Source organism: Mauremys reevesii, linkage group 1, assembly GCF_016161935.1.
Source record: "Mauremys reevesii isolate NIE-2019 linkage group 1, ASM1616193v1, whole genome shotgun sequence".
NCBI lineage: Eukaryota > Metazoa > Chordata > Testudines > Geoemydidae > Mauremys > Mauremys reevesii.
In genome coordinates this window covers 325532967-325546145 of record NC_052623.1, presented here as the reverse complement: position 1 = coordinate 325546145, position 13179 = coordinate 325532967, and the positions used below count along the sequence as shown (strand labels likewise).

At 41.4% G+C, this 13179-nt stretch overlaps 1 long non-coding RNA gene across 1 annotated transcript in view; it reads left to right on the top strand.

Moving 5' to 3' along the window:
- LOC120383952 overlaps positions 1-1331 on the top strand; it is a 74692-nt gene extending 73361 nt beyond the window's left edge. The window contains exons 4-5 of the long non-coding RNA XR_005588567.1: positions 152-234; positions 549-1331. This is a non-coding gene — a long non-coding RNA (uncharacterized LOC120383952). The remainder of the gene's footprint in view (positions 1-151; positions 235-548) is intronic.
- The last annotated feature ends 11848 nt before the right edge of the window (positions 1332-13179 follow it).

Sequence of the window (13179 nt, the reverse complement as noted above, 5' to 3'; positions counted from 1 at the left end):
AAAGAAATAAGATCACTTTACTCAAATCATAATGCACTGACACATTGAGTGTCATCCCAGCAAATGTGGGTTGAAACAGTTTTTTTAAAAGGAAAAATATTCTAGGATGGATATACAGCCAGAATAAATCCTACCTTTGTTTCTCTTGCAGGGGTTAGGAACCTGGATGCAGTGGGACCAACATGATGCTATCTGCAGATGAATAGGGGTGGTATTTGCAGAATCTACATTTAGGTATGCAACCACTGTCTGCTACAGAGTGCAACTCTGTGGGGATGTCTGAGATCAGCAGAACTCTGGGTGTAAAGATTATGAATACAGAAGAGGGACAGGCCAGAAGGTCTATGACTAGGTGACTTATGAGGGGAGGGCAGGGGGGTTGGAATGATTCCAGTCATGGGGCTAGGTTTCTCGACACCCTACCTTCCCAATGTGCACAGCATGGTGATTTGGCTGCGTACTGAACATGGAGTTTGAGTTTGTACATGCTCTACAAAAAAGTAAACAACTGATATAGCCAGTGGCTTCTCCTTTTTATTGTATTTCAGAAACATCTAATTGCAAATGAACTTGTTGCTTATACGGAAAGAAACAGAAGAGATGTGTCTTCACACAACTAGAGGACAGACATGAAATTATAAAATGATCTCCTAGCACACCATGTAGAAATCAAATTCCATTCATTTGACAAATTAAAGAAATGTCCTGTACTTATGCCAAAGTATTGAGCTCCTCAAGAGGCTCAAGGAAACCACAGGCAGAATATGCTCCAGAAGACTGTCTGGCATAACTTTGACAAACTGAAAATATATTCAGGAAGTATACACACCATATTACATATTGAGTTTGTGTTGCACTGCATTGTTATTTCACAGATGTAATTTAAACTGCCTTGTATCAATGACTGAATATAATTTGTCAATAGAGCAGTATTTTAGTTGAAACTCAACAGTGAACATAATTATTTGTTAAGATGCAAAGTTGCATATTCTCTTTTCTGAGGATATTCTGCTTCCTCTAGGCAGTTTGCTGTTTTCTCTGGAACTATCCATTTTGGCTAAGCTTGATGATTTATACACAGCCATGCACAGGGTCATTGCAGAGTCAGACTTCTCTTTGAGGAACTCTAAGACCTCTTGAACCTCAGAAAGGTCCAATCCTTCCTTGAACAGCCAAGTGCAGGAGTATTGTGCAGGCTGCATCTTCCTTTAGGGATGATGTGCGCTGCTTCTCCATCTGTGTGGCTAGCTTATTGTACAGCTGATGCAAAATGGATTGCAGCCATGTCCCTATTTCTCCCTGCCCCAAGTGTTCAAGGGCCAGGCACAACAAGGGAGCAGACTCCTGAGTGCAGGAATTTCAATTGTAAAGAGTGTGTGCCACATGGGACTGGGGGGAGGGGAAGTAGGAGGCAGGGCCACCCGGGGGGGGGGGGGGGAAGTATGGTAATTTGCCCCAGGCCCCGGGCCCCGCAGGGGTCCCGCGATCCCTGACCTAATGGTGGTCCGGGTCTTCGGCGGCATTTTGGCGGCGGGGGGCGGGGGGGCCCGTCAATGCTGCCAAAGACATGGAGCGACTGAAGGGCCTCCCGCCACCAAAATGACCCGCGAGCCCTGGTGTGGCGATGGTCCCAGTCTTCGGCGGCAGGGGGCCCTTCATTCGCCCCAGGTCTTTGGTGGCATTTCAGCGGTGAGGGGCCCTTCAGTGCTGCCAAAGACCTGGAACGCCACTGGGTCAGTACAAGCGCTGCAGCTCCCCCGCTTTGCCCTAGACCCCCTGTCCTCTGGGTGGCCCTGGTAGGAGGAGATTCCTTTCTTCTCCCCTTCCCAGATCCTCAGTTTCCTTCTATGGGTTCACTATAACCTTAATAAGCCACACTTCCAGATCAGCATTGGCTTGTTAGGAATGAAGAGGGAAGTGAGGATTGACCTTTCCTTGTTTACAATTTAGTCCTACTTCTTGTTAAAGAGAGTAACTAAAAATTATGATCTTTAATCTAGCCCTTAGTACTATAGAAACTGCCCTTGGGCAGGGTTTATGTATTCACCTACACAAGCAAAATTTCCAGGTGATCTTTAACAGTTTCTGGGCTCTCAAGAACATTTAAAAAAGGGGGACAAAATGTAGACTTGGTGTAAATTAATATACAATGACTGACATGATGGGGCTTGCACCGTGAGTGTGAATTTCTGGTGAAATCCTGGTCCTTTTGAAGTTTGTGGCAAAGATCTCATTGACGTCAGTAGAATTAGAATTTAATCCAGTAATCTGATATGTTTATATTAATACTGATTTCTTATTGGCACAAGTTTTCACTTCCTACTCTACCTGATATTTTTATTTATTTTTTAAACCATATTGAACTAGTGTTGCATGAAATATTCACCATGAAATTCAAAAACCTTTTCATTTCAGGTTTTACATGAAATCAGATTTTTTTTTATTAATTTGAACTCAAATGTGAAAACAGCTAAACTATGTCTATATATTTGTACTTCAGCCATCACTGAATCACATGAGTGCCAGCTGGCTCAGGTTCATTCAAACATGGTTCAATTTTTAGTAAAACTCACAAAATATTCTAAATGCTATTTTCCCATTTTTCTCTCTTTGGCTAAGTCAGATGCCATATACATTAGTGGTTCTTGGTATCATTACTGCATTTTATATCAGCACATTTGGAATCAGTAATTGTTCAGAACCAGTTAAGACTTAAATCCCAATACTTAGACACCAGCTTAACTCCATGCAGGTGAGCAGTTCCACTTGACTTCAGTGGGACTGCTCACATGCTTCAAGTTAATCATGTGCTCAAGTGCTTTGCTGGATTGGCATCTAATGCAGTGACAGAGGCTGCTGTTGTGTGGAGTGGAGTTGCAGCTGTTGGTGACTACATAGGCAAAATAGCCCGGGCACTGAGCCATAATCCCATCGTGGTACATCAATTGTGCCTAAATTTTTTACTTAATTGTAAAAAAAATGCACATGCTAAAAGTGGAATTATTAAAGTACGTTTGTTTTTTCTAATCCTAGCCTGATTTATTCAGCAAGTAAAATAACTAAAACGTCCATTATTTATTTGTTTGTTTGTTTAGTGACTTTTTCACATGTACATTTTTAATATTTTTCTCAGGTTACATTATAACTGACAATACAGGCCCCACCAAAATGCTCCATTTATGTTGTTTTTCTAATGCCTTTGTTTATTTTACATGATTCCTGTATAATCTATTCTAGACAGTCTTTTAGACAAAGAAAATTATACCGAGGAAATATAATGCATAATTGTGTTCGGCAGATAAGAATGCACTTGTATTCTTTCTCTCTCCTCAAATTACTAATATTCCCCAGGAGCTGTCCTGTGGTGAATTGGTCTTTTTCATGTCATTTGTCTTCATTCATTATAGCTGTTATTATAATATGACAAAATGTTTTTCAGATTGCGTTTCTGGATGATTTCTATCTACTGTTCTGAAATACATCAAGGGTTATAATAATCCAAAACTGATTAGACTTTAAGGTGAGAAGATGTTAAATGAATAGAGCCTGCATATGTGTACTAAGATGGCTAATCGTCTTTGGGGAGGAAAGATGATAGTAGCTGCAAAAATAATATATATCTCATTTATTTGGGCAAGATATTTCTTATTTTTTTCATCTTACTTATCTGATTGTCAGAATTGCCAGACGGATCTATAAACTGACTGAGTTTTTCATGGCACTTGCTGCATGTAATGATCATAAACTGGCTTGCTTTGCTATGGTAACATAAAGCTAATTGGGTATAACAACACTGAACAGGTATTTCCAGAATCATTGTACATCTAGCAGTTTTTCAGAGTTGCAAATGATGAGGGAAGTTATGGTGGTTATTGATACTGCAAATTAATTAACTGTTTCGGTTCAAATGCCTTGATAATCAAATTATATTGGTTCAGTTGTCTGGAATATGATGTTGAACCACATGACCAGATTTATTAAGAAGCAGAAAGAGATTCTATGACGTTAATGTGGAAATTTCATTGTATTATGCCATGCCTCTAGAACACATTTGTTAATTTTCTTTTGGGGATTGGAAATGAGAGTGTGTAGGGGGGTTATCAATTAATAAAATTATAACTTATCAGCAAAGGTGTTATCCTGACTGTTCTGTTTGCCACTAACAGTTGACCAGAATTAATTACAGCATCCACAACATTCATTGTTTTGTGTAAAATAAATACATTTAATAAATGGTATTTACTTAACTGTTCAATAATATGGGCCTGATTATCTTTCACATGGTGTCTCAGTTGTACTGGTCACTGCTGTCATGGATACAACTGGCTTGGTTGGCTACTGGGGAATCCTTGAGTGGTGAAGAGCTGGAATAGCAGTGATGAGTACAATATGAGAACATAAATAGAATATTCATCCTTTCTTTCCTTTTCCTATTAACTTACCCTCACTGCATATCCACCTCACCACAGGGCTCTGTCTTATCTATCTATCTATCTATCTATCTATCTATCTATCTATCTATCTATCTATCTATCTATCTATCTATCATAATATAAATGGAACTGGCATGGCATATGCTGACCAACACTTTGATGGTTCATTGCATTTTTCAGTGTGCGTGTATGCCTTTTTTGTTTTGTTTCTGTTTCATTTGTCTCTTCAGTTGTGATCTCTTCAGTTGTGATCTCTTCAGAACTGCATGACAGTATCCTCCCAAGAGGTCCCTCCATGCTGAAGGGAAAAGAGTTTTCACTCAGTCTTCACTAGGGATCTGTGGTCTTGGGGCCTGATTAAAGGCAGCAATCAGGACCTGACCCTGGAAACTTCTCCTACTGGCTTCCCAAGATCATAATTCCTCCCCGGAACACATGAGTTCCCTGTCTCTTTAAGAATGGTCTCTAAGAAAGAGTTTCAGTTTTCTCTCCTCTGGGTGGAGATCATGGCTAGCAAAATTAAACTTAGATTCTGATCTGCCTCTCCTGGGGATGAACTGCAAAACTTTTTGGGAAAACATCAGGCAAACTCCTCATCCTAGCAACAGGCCCTTTACACTGGTTAAAAGGATCAGAACAATATAAAAGGGGACTCAAAATCTCCAGCTGTGCCTAAGGGGAAAATGTTCTGGGTGCCGCCACTGTGGCATACTACCACAAGGATGCCTTCTGAGAACCTCTACATAGGTCCTGGTGTAGGGGTTGTGCCAGGACGGGAGGGGTGTCTCAGGATCAGGCTGCAGCATGAAACAGGACAGTTACAGAAACGTCCCATAACTTAGACAGGCCTCCAGAGATGTCTAAACTGTTGCCTTCACTGCAAAAAAACAAATGTGCTTAACTTGGGTTAGCTAATCTGAGTTAAAATACCAGTGAAGTCAAAGCAATTTAGCTTTTAAATCAAGGTAGCTATCTCAAGTTAAGAACACACTTTTTTCAGTGAAGACATACCCTAGGTAGAAAGATGGCTGTGAGCAGCCCAGGATTGGCAGGATGATGCAAAAAAGATGGTAGGTTATCTTAATATTCAGCCAGTAAGATCTATAGCCTCCTTGTGACAGGTGACACTTCTCAGGAGAGTTCTGCTGGTAAACTGAAAAGCCCCTACTTATGTCCAGTCCCCTATGCTCATGCTCCAGTAGATGAGTAACTCAGTTAAAATCAGAGTGATTAAGACATGGAAGAAAACATCATGGAAGAAGATATGGAAGACATTTCATATTTGCATTTTGGGTAGGATGGGTAGGAAGTGGGACAGGTTTAGTATTAAAATAATTCAAGAGAAAAGAGTATGAGCTTAATTTTTCCCATTTGGAGCTTGAGAAGACTGGAGGCCATGTGAGAAGAGATCCCAAAAAAATGAGAAAACAGTCAAGACTGAACTGCAAAAGATAAGTGCAACTTGGGGAAGTCATTGGCATATTCAGGAGTCCTGTGCTCCTGCTCCAGGAACTAGAGAGCAACTCTCACTGAAGACAGTGGGAATTAGTTATATCCTGCAGAAGGAGCATAGGGATCCTAGATATTTTCTCTAGAAACTGGGCATAAATAAGGGAAATTTATTAATGGGACTCTGCTGGAAAAGGTCATTTTAATCCCAGTGAAGTTGTGGATAGTATTGACTGGGTGTTAGGAAGGCCTACCATCTTCTGGATCACCTGCCACATTTCAGACAGCTGGATCTTTTTGCCTCTATCTTTACTGTCAGCTGCTGACTCCTGCTTTTCCTTTTACCTCCAACTACCTACTTTTAATGACAGCACTTTGTTACTAACTTAACTCAGCCATGGAATCTTATTTCTAGCTCCTTATTTTATCTTCTTTTAACCTAGAAGGGATAAAATATTTTAATATTTTTCTTTTGCTGCAGGGTGCAACACCTTGCAGGGAACTTTCTCTATACTTTAGGCCATCAAACTTCTTGACTTTCCATAGTAGCACTGTCTGCAACTTAAGACAGCCAGGCAAGCTTATTTCTATCCCTTTATTTCATCTCCTTTTGACCTGCCAGGATATTTTAATATTTTCCTTTGCTGCAGGGCACAATTCTTTGCAGGGGAACTTTCTCTATACTTAGGCTCTGAGACTTGCTTGATTTGTCATGATAGCACCATGTGCCTGATACGCCTTCTGTTCCTGTCCCTCATCTTAACCCCCCCTGTAGCATTCCCATCCACTTCTCCAGTATGATGGGCCTCTTTAATCCCAGCTATGATGTTACTTTATCACAGCAGCTTCTCTCTGTCTTGCTACAACAAAGCTTTTTGTACAGTGATATGTAATCCAACAGAGTCATGATAGCATTCCATTCTCTATTGATACAGTCGGGGCTTTGAAGGATATTCTTTTTGCCTCTCATATTTACATCCTGATGTACTTGCACAAAAATAGTGAGGCACATGCCAAAATGCTCAGGGCCTGCATTGCTCCCATTTTAGAATGGTATAACAGTTTTGTTAATATATTGGATGTAACAATTCTGGTCTTAAAATCGGTGTATGTATCTTCTGAATTTTGTATTCTTGATGGACATTGCTTTTGTAGTCTGGAGGCCTTTCTTTGGGAGCACAGCTGTGTCCCTTTAAGGGTCACCTTTGGGGTCTTGTTAGGGAGTATTTGGGGTCCTTAATCCTAATGGCTGTAGAAAAAGGAAGAGAATTAAATCCAAGACATTAAGATACTACTAATGCAAACAGGGCCACCCGAGGGGGGGGAGAAGGGCAGGGCAAGTGGGGCAATTTGCCCCAGGCCCCGGGCTCTGCAGAGGCACCCATGAGAATGGCTGAGTCTCCCTCCCCGGCCCTGGCCCAACCCCACCTCCGCCCCTCTCCCGGAGCCTCAGTGCATCCAGGAGCGTCCCTGGACAGTGGTGCAGCGTGGCTCCTGTGGGGCCTGAGCTCCTCCCCGCTCAGAGCCGCATAGTAAGGGGGTGGGGCTGCGAGCTCCAGCAGGGCCTGAGCTCCCTCCACTCGGCCTGGAGCTAGCAGCCCCGCCCCCTTACCATGCAGCTCTGAACGGAGAGTAGCTCAGGCCCTGCCGGAGTTATGCTGCAGCACTGTTCAAGGATGCTCCTGGATGTGACGCGCTGAGGCTCTGGGTGAGGGGGGAGCTGGCGGTAAGGGGCCGGGACCGGGGGGTTGGATAAGGGGCAAGGAGTCCTGGGGACAGTCAGGGGACAGGGAGGGGGCAGAGGTTGTGGGGGGGTGGTCAGGGGACATGGAATGGGGGGGGTGGATCATGGGCATTCTGGGGGTCTGTCAGGACTCAGCGGGGGGGTGGATAGGGGGTCGGGGCAGTCAGGGGACAGGGAGCAGGGTGGGGTCCTGGGGTGGTGGTTGGGGGGGGTCTCTGGAGGATGGGTCAGGGATTCTGAGGGGGGCGGACTGTCAGGGGGCAGGAAGTGGGTGGGGGTCGGATAGGGAGCAAGGCCAGGCTGTTTGGGAGGCACAGCCTTTCCTACCCTAAAGCTTATTGAGTAGTTTGAGGCTTACAGAAGAGCCAAGCTGTTAGTTTTTCCATTAGGGCTACCATCCCTTTCACTTCTCAAATGCCAAATTATAGTGTATATTTAATTTCAATGTCATAGGGAGATTCATGTCAGGGGAGGGTAGCTTCATTTAAAATTAGCCACTGGGGGAGGGATCACATGAGAAGAGCAATATCCTACACCACCTACCTCCTTCCCAACCCTACCAAGGGAGACCCCCCTCCCCTGCATTCCCTGAGGGTTCAGAGGGGTTAATTCAGTGGTTCTCAAACTTTTGTCCGGGTGACGCCTTTCACATAGCAAACCTCTGAGTGCACCCCCCACCCTTATAAATTAAAAACACTTTTTTATATATTTAACACTATTATAAATGCTGGAGGCAAAGTGGGGTTTGAGGTGGAGGCTGACAGCTTGCGACTCCCACTAATAACCTCGTGATCCCTTGAGGGGTCCTGACCCCCAGGTTGAGAACCCCTGGGTTAATTTAATTTTAGCACCCTGTGTCCATTCACATGCATGTGCTATTTTGAGCATTTCAGTTTTCACAACATAGGCTCATCCCAGATTCTGGCACAAGCTCAAATGCTCAGTTCGTGGAGTATGTGCATAAGCTATACTAAAGACAAACCAACAGCAACCATCTCCAGTTTGTGAGGGATCCCATGGAGCCAGTCTCTAGGAAACAGATAAATGTATGGAGGTTAAGTCCATTAACGGCTATTAGCCAGGATGGGTAAGGAATGGTGTCCCTAACCTCTGTTTGTCAGAGGGTGGAGATGGATGGCAGGAGAGAGATCACTTGATAATTATCTGTTAGGTTTACTCCCTCTGGGGCACTTGGCATTGTCCATTGTCGGTAGACAGGATACTGGGCTGGATGGACCTTTTGTTTGACCCAATATGGCCGTTCTTATGTTCTAACCTAAATGAACCCAAAGTTATGGATACAGATATGAGTCAAGGAAGACAGCAGAGTATCAGAAACCTGGAAAAATCTCTGACCGGATGGGCTCAGGCGTTTGATCACAAGTTTAGGTAGTTCAAAAGTTTTGGATTTTTTTTAAGCAGAATTTTGTTATTGTTTCTTTAAACAATCAAACACAGCAAACAGCAAGTATTTGGCCACACACTTCTGAAACCTCAAACCATATTCAGGTTTTGGCAGACTAATTTCAGCTTTTCAATTAAAAAAATCACAACAAATTTTGAAGGAAAGCAGACATTGTCCGTGATTTTTTTCTGCTTTTTAAAAACCCCTAGTTTTCGATCCAAAAAAAGTTTTGACAGAAAATATTTGTCCAACCCTTTTAATGAGCTTTAGTGCCTTTTAGCACTAGCTGATGCTGAGAACCAATGATTCCTTGTAAAGAAATTTTCTCAAAACTGGGTTTGTGCCAAGATGCGGAAGGTTTCTTTTTCCCAGGGCCGCCCGTTGGGGGGGTGGAGCAAGTGGGGCAATTTGTCCCCAGCCCCACAGGGGCCCCCACGAGAATACAGTATTCTATAGTATTGCAATTTTTTTTATGGAAGGGGCCCCCCAAATTGTTTTGCCCCAGGCCCCCTGAATCCTCTGGGCAGCCCTGAATGCTAATAATAATTCTTTTGTAGTAATTGTCATCCAATCCAAGCTTTCAAAGTGATTTGTTCCTCAAGTGTGCAATTCTGGGGCTCTTTTTTTTAATTTCCTCTCTTTTTTGAGGATCAAACAGGAGCCAGAATGGTCAAAATGTCCTTTTTTCACTCTAATCCTGATCAGGAGGCACTGTGTCATTTCCTCTAGAAGTCGGAAGATGCTATTATTATCCATGCCTTTATGAGTTCTAGATTGGACTACTGCAATATACTCTGCATATCACTATATATGAAATCCCTGTAGAAGATGAAATTTACCTCTGTATGTGGCATCCTGCTTGGTAAATGGTGTATATGGCAGTTAATGCATGGTGCAGTTGGAGCTTAAGGTATTGGTTTTGACTTGTAAATCACAAACAGACTTGGGACTTCCTTCCTGAGAGATCACATTTCTCCCAAGGTGAGCATGCCACAACAAAAATCAATGGTGGTACTCAGACTGGAGCTTCCTTGGTTTAGCAGAAGGAGCTGCAGAATGTTTTTCCAGGAGGACACTGTGACTTCGGAATTCACGCTTCTCCCTCCTTGGTTCCAAATTTCCTAAATCTGATTATCTTCAGTGTATGCTGCAAGTTCCATCTATTAGCTCAGGTATTTGAGGAGGACTCAGGTGTGGGGGGTACAGGAAGTTATGGGGAGGGAATTACGGGATGTTGTTTATGTTCTCTTTGAAAAAGCTAAACTTTGTGAAATCTGCTGTTACTATTTTCTATATTTCACTTGTTTTTTTCAGTTTCTTATAGAGTCTATTCCAAAGCACGCCAAAATCGATGAACCATTCCACTGAACTCAAAGGGCTTTGAATAGGGCCAATATAATACATTTTAAATATTTTCTTAAGGCATTTAGATCCTGAGTTAAGCATCTTTTTGTACATTTTAGATGAAAATAAACTGAATACATTTTTTTAAAAGCCAGCATTCATATAAATAAGTTTGTATTGAAGTTACTTTAGTAGCTCAAAGCTTTCTTGAAGAATGTGTCTAATTTTCATGTAAATTGTGTGGTGTTCTGCCAAAAACTGGAAGGTTATGTCTTGTGTCTTTATCTTTGTTTTGCAACAGCTGTTATTTCCAACAAGCTAGAAAATAAATGAGCAAAAGGGCCATACCAATAGAAGCATAATCTGAAGAAGGAGCTTTATATTTTTTGCAAATGATTCATAACGAAATACATTTTAAAAATGTTTATGTAGTGGTGGTTGATGCAGAATATTTGTGTTGAAAGGTTAAAGTGACAATCAGGAAGGATTTGTCAAAAGCTTTCTGTGTCAGAAAGACGTGGAGAGGTGGCAATATCCATTGTGTGTGTGAATGACAAACAGCACTTCAAAACAATTTTATTGAAGAAAACATCAGAGTTGAGTGATGTGTATACAGTATAAGAAATTGCCATTTAAAATGGCTAAGGATTTATGAGAAGCATACCTCTGTGTTAATAGCCTTGTTCAACCAAGGTAGGAAACTACATGCTTATTTGTTTTATTTTAAATGCAATTAAAATTTGAAAACACACTTTGTTGATTAATTCCTAAGAAATTGGACACTGGGGAAGTGATGTTAAAAATTATGTCCTAACATAAACCAGATTTAATTTTAATACTTAACTATGTGTCCACCTGGGACAACCACTTGAGGTTACAAATGCCTGGTTCTTTAGGGAAACTTAGAGACCACAATTTCCAAATTTGGATCCCCAAAGTTAGATAGCTAACTCCACAGTTATGGACATAAATAACTTTAGTCTAGTTTTCAGGGATGCAGAACACCTGCAACTCCCATTAATTTCAGTGGAAGTTGAGGATATTCAGCACTACTGAAAATTAAGCACTTGTATTTAAATGTCTAACTATAGAGATAGGTGCCTTCTACATATCTTTAATTACCTGTAAACATATATCCTTATGTCTAGCGTGCCCCTCCTGTCCAGATGCAGAGTTGTGGAGGACTTTGCGTCATACTCTTTTGGTGGCCACTTTCTAAGCTGTTATGACCAGTCTCAGCTGATCCCTTCCCCAGATCCTCTCAATAGGTCTGCTGTGGCTCAGTCCTCCAGCCAAGTCACACAACAGTTCAGTCTCCTTTTTGGGTTCAGCTCTAAACAAGAGACTGGTACTCAACTTCAATTCCTCCCCCTTCCTAGGCTACTGACTCCCCAAGCTTTTCCCTGCTGGGAGTCCAAGTCCCACTTAAACTACCGCTCCACCCCTCACAAGCTTCTATCTCAATCCCTGGTCCTCACAAACCATAGCTCAGGGCTTCTCTCTATTCTCTAGGACCCCACCACAGGTGTTAACCCTGTTCCTGTAGCTCTGCTTTCTGGCATTATTTACCACATCACCATATCAGAGATTCGGGTAAGTGTTGTTATATAATTCTTCTTTTTCAATATACCCATCATCCATTTATTACACACCAAAATAAATTTACCAATTGAGTCCTACTGATAGAAAGGGAATTTCTATTAAGCTATACTAACTGAACTCTGGCTGGATTTCTATTTAATAACTTCTGTATACTCTTGTCTTATACATAGTTTGGTAGCAACATGAGAAGAGAAACAGTTCAAGCATGAGAAATCTACTAAAATAAATAAATAGAAACCCCGCCACATTGTGGCTGAGACACCTAAGTAAGGAGAAATACCATTGCATCTCTGATATGGTGGTGTGGTAAATACTGTTTTGTTAATGGCTACCACTGGAGAGACCTAAAAATATCTGGAAGGCACAGACAGATTTTTCATGGTTGTATTTTCTATAGTCATAGCTACAGTTTTGAGAGTCACTGGTGGGTTCAAAAAAATTGTTAACGGAGAATAAATGCTTTCAGCTTCAGGTAATTTGAGTTGGTGGTCTCAGATAGGTTGCAATAGAGAAATGTTCACATCACAGTTAATATTTTCATGCTAGAGGCCAAGGACTGAAGTGAACGTAGTTCCCTGAGACCCTGTTGAGCACCGGTTCCTACTGAATAAGGAGAAGATACATTGGGGTATATATAAAGAATCTTTCATTGCTGGTGCCTCTCCTCTGAGCGACGGTATTGAGAATGAAATCCTCTGTATATCTATTGCAGACACTCAAACACACACACAAAAAGGTAAAAAATGGTTCAAGATTATTTTGTGGACAAGTTTGAAGGTTTTGAACTGTATCAGAACTAATTCTCTTTTTTTTTAAATAGGGACAGTAGAAAAGCATCTGATTAAGGTTTATTTCTCTGGTTTTTATTTTGTTTTAAAAAAATATGGTGTATAAAATAGGAAAAATAAAATAAGAAAAACAGTCTCAGTGAATGTTATATTGATTGCCTTGACCAGCACAACCTTATTGTATTTACCATCTTATTTATAGAGCAGAACAAATAACAAAATAACATAAGCTGTACCCTCTAATAAAAATAACTATAATAAAAGTGTGCTATTCATTTTAGAAATCTATTTTTCAATTTTCTTTTAGATTACATATACTAGCCTGACTTGATTGTGGTCATGAAAGGCATCCAGGGGCTGAGTATATCAGACCTAATTCTGTTCTAACTTACACAAGTGGAAATCAAGAGTAAC